Below are 4,106 nucleotides of genomic sequence, written 5' to 3' on the forward strand. Positions count from 1 at the left end.
ACCCCAAACTGACGACGTTGACGTCGCTAAAACGTTCTCCAGGACAAGTGGACCATTGTATGACCATCATAGCTGTCCAGATGAAACCCGGACTCATCTGTGAACAGTTTGTTGTCCCTGTCTTGTCTTCTGCATGATGCTGTCTACATCAAGCTAGACATGGAAGCAAAATTGAACGTGTCGCTGGACGTCGGGGTCGATTATAGTGCGCCCTCAACCGGTTGCGCCTCTGCCACTAATTTGTCTGAACCCAGGAATTGTCCGAGATATCAATGTGGCAGTTACGTTTGGTATCGATTCCGTAGATGCACCAACCGAATACGGTTGTCTTGCTGACGTTACGTCACACGTGGACGACCGACCCGTGGCCATTTATGAGTGTTGCCCTAGCTGCTGTAGATATTGTCTTCAAAGTGATGATATTGTGTTTTGATGCACATTAAAATGTCTGGCAACTTCGTTTTGCGCCATTCCTGGCCCGGCTTGTATAGACGTTGATCTTCAGCAAGCCGTACGTGGCATTGCGTCAGCTATATTTACGGTTAAACAAAGAAGGTTTTTTGAGCACCTGATAGCTAAACAAAAATGTGTGCTGTTCACATACACAAAGCACGTGTGTGAGTGTCATGTTCCCAGCAAACATGCAAATTGTGCGCCGTGCATGAACATGCACGAGCATATTGTGAAATACGACCTTAAAGACGAGATGTCTTTTTGAACATGTTTTGAATTATGCATTATTTAATTTCAGAATACATGTATTTTTATTGAACTGTATATGAATCAGTTACCTTTTCCCCGTTTGTATATTAAATCTTTTCGATGCGATAAGTCTGTGACTGAAGCAAACCGTTTGAGAGATTGTTAGAAACGTGTCACAGTACAAAGAGACGTCAATACTCAAACTATGGCAAATAACAGACCGTAACTGTTTAACCGTTTCATAATACACATATATAAGTACGTAATTTTCCAACACTGTTCGTCTGTGCCATGGTCATTCGGGACTTCTTGAACAAATGTTGATAGTATTATTGTTTGAAATATGCCTTAGAAATGCGAGATCACTGTTCCTGTGGTTGACCATAACACCCAGAACCAATTTGTCTGATGACCAAGTCGTCTAGGGCCCAGGAAATCGATGTGCAGAGTTGAGTCCCTCGGGCGTGCGAGGAACTTGTGATCGTGTTTCTCATCCCATTTTGCCCTGATTATGTCTGCATGTATAGACTAACACTTTGTCCCAGAAATATAGCTGTTTTATTTTCAAATAAATATATATCTATAAAATAAAAACAATAAAATCCAAATGGAGTCCAGAACAATGTTCAATTTCAGAGCTGAGGCTATCTAGACTGGATTTGGTCTCCTTTTTCAATTTATTCTCCAGGGTCTGGGAGACCGGCGAGTCAGCATCATAGCCCTGCTGGTGGGTTACACTGCCACAGTAAACGTCTGAGCAAGGCCGTAGTTAGCTTTTTCTGACAGGGGAGGCAAATATTTGTACAAGTATCACTTGACCCCAACTTGATTCAAATAAAACTGCCCCCCCCCCCCCCCCCCCCCCCCACCCACTCCCCCGGCTGGCTGCGGCACTGCTGAGGACTGCATCACTTCGGTAGTTCCTCCCTCCACTCATTGGCCCAGGATGGCATTATTTACAGGCCGCCGTTATACAACTGGAGTATTGCTGACTACGACAAACAAGCAACAAATAATAGATGGATTGATGAATGGGGAAAGCCGTTTAGAGACAGGAGACCCGCTACCTCGGCAACTTTTCATGATAAATATGCCTTACACTTTTAACATATATAGTAACCGTAGCCCTAAATATAAAAAGTTAGAGAACATATTTCGGGTATAAATAGGTTACCTCATTCAGTCTGGGTACAAATAACAGCTGAGTATACAGGCTTCTGTGCTTGGTATTAATGGTAAAACAATAAGGTTCTGTCACTAGGGAAGAATGTCATCTCCAGAGTCGAGCAGTGTTCTATGAATACTGAAAAGAACATACGTTCTCTTCCAGACAGGGAAGTATTTTATGAAAAACAGTGTTGGCCAAGTCTTTCTGAGACAGGGGCGGTCGGGTAGCCTAGTGGTTAAAGCGTTCGCTCGTCACGCCGAAGACCCGGGTTCGATTCCCGACATGGGTACAATGTGTGAAGCCCATTTCTGGTGTCCCCCGTCGTGATATTGCTGGAATATTGCTAAAAAAAAGCGACGTAATACCATACTCACTCACTCACTTTTTGAGACAGCAAGAATGTTACAGCGGCGATCAGAGACAAATGTGGCTTTTATGGTGCAGACACCCAGAGGTTCTGCACATACACGCGTATATTTCATTTACATAAACAACCGGAGCTATATGGAATAGCATTACCTGACTTCATGGTTTGGGGACCATACATCACTCTTATAGTATGTGTTTAGTGACGAAATACTGTATCTATCTCCAAATATAGAATACATATCTCATTCAGTGAAATAACACTTCATGCCGGAACTACTTTCAGTCTACCTCAACGACACTAAGAATTTGATAGCAAAATCAAAATGCACCAAGCAAGAAAATACTTAATAACTGGTTGACTGGTTTTTTAGAAGTTGTCGAGTCAATAAGAAAACATACAGCTTTATGAATGAGTGAGTGAGTTTGGTTTTACGCCGCTTTTAGCAATATTCCAGCAATATCACGGCGGGGGACACCAGAAGTGGGCTTCACACATTGTACCCATGTCGGGATTCGAACCCGGGTCTTCGGCGTGACGAGCGAACGCTTTAACCACTAGGCTACCCGACCGCCCCTACAGCTTTATGGATCACAATCTCTGTTTTATTGCATGTTGCGACATTTCGATGAAGATTCTTACACCGTTGTCAAGCTGGAGTGATACATTATAAATAGAACATACGTTCTTTTCTTGTCAAAGATCATGTTTATATCATTTAGTGACCTGCCAACTCGTCGCTCATGAAAATATCAACCTTCCAGGTCTGACAATGAACTAAACATGTTATTTGACAAAAAGGACAACAGTCCCATCTTTAATCAAAGCAACTATAACAGCTGTAGCCATTGGACAAAGTGTCAGTGTTACATAAATATATTCCAGAGTTTACATATCATCGATGATCCGGTGTCGTCGGTACGATATGACATGGTCACTCAAAATGTACAAATCAGGTTTCATCGATGAACAAATTAATTGAAGCACCCCACAAATACTTTCCAATAGAAGAAGAAGAATATTTATTGTACAAAACACCCACAGGGAGCAGGGTACAAAACATGAACATGACTAACTAAAACATTGACATACAATACAATGACCTGGTATAAGCAACGTGCTTTAATGCGCTCGTGCTTCTGTTTTCGTCCTCAGGTTAATAAATTGGGTCGTAAGTTCATTCAGAAAAAAATCACATGATAAACTGAAATACACTTCTTTCACCGTTCTTATGGTAGAGCTAGAAGTATGTGTATATTGTTTAACGCCGCACTGTGGAGTCTGGAGCAGACGGTCGGACGCTGAAGAATATGCCAGTACTTCAAAAGAGAACTTTTCTCACAATTCTTGTATTTCACTTCATCAATCGACAATTTCAGTTTCTTCTGTTTGTTGTTTTGTGTCTTAAGATACTTTATTATACAGTAAACTACGATTATAACGAACACGCTTATAACGAACTGACGGATATAACGAACTCATTTTTTTGGTCCCGACTATTTGCTGTAGTTATGCTGTATATATGCTTATAACGAACTACGGTTATAACGAACTAAAATTAGTAGTCCCTTTGAGTTCGGTATAACCGTACTTTACTGTATATTGATTGAGAGGAGAAGACAGAAATACATGTATATGGAAATATTATCAGTCATATCATAGATTCATTAAAAGACAGTATATGGACATAGATATATATACTAGTAATTCTTTAGAATCATTATCATAACAAAACGAAAATAGCATATATCTATCGTATACTTGTAACGCATCTAGCAACTGCTCGCGCGAACATATTTAAAGTGGTTGTCACTGTTCTGAATAACTTTCCTAGACACCAAATTCCCGACACCACTTATTCCCCTTTGT

The sequence above is a fragment of the Haliotis rufescens genome, unplaced genomic scaffold (genome assembly GCF_023055435.1).
Source record: "Haliotis rufescens isolate VD_foot unplaced genomic scaffold, xgHalRufe1.0.p SCAF_3, whole genome shotgun sequence".
NCBI lineage: Eukaryota > Metazoa > Mollusca > Gastropoda > Lepetellida > Haliotidae > Haliotis > Haliotis rufescens.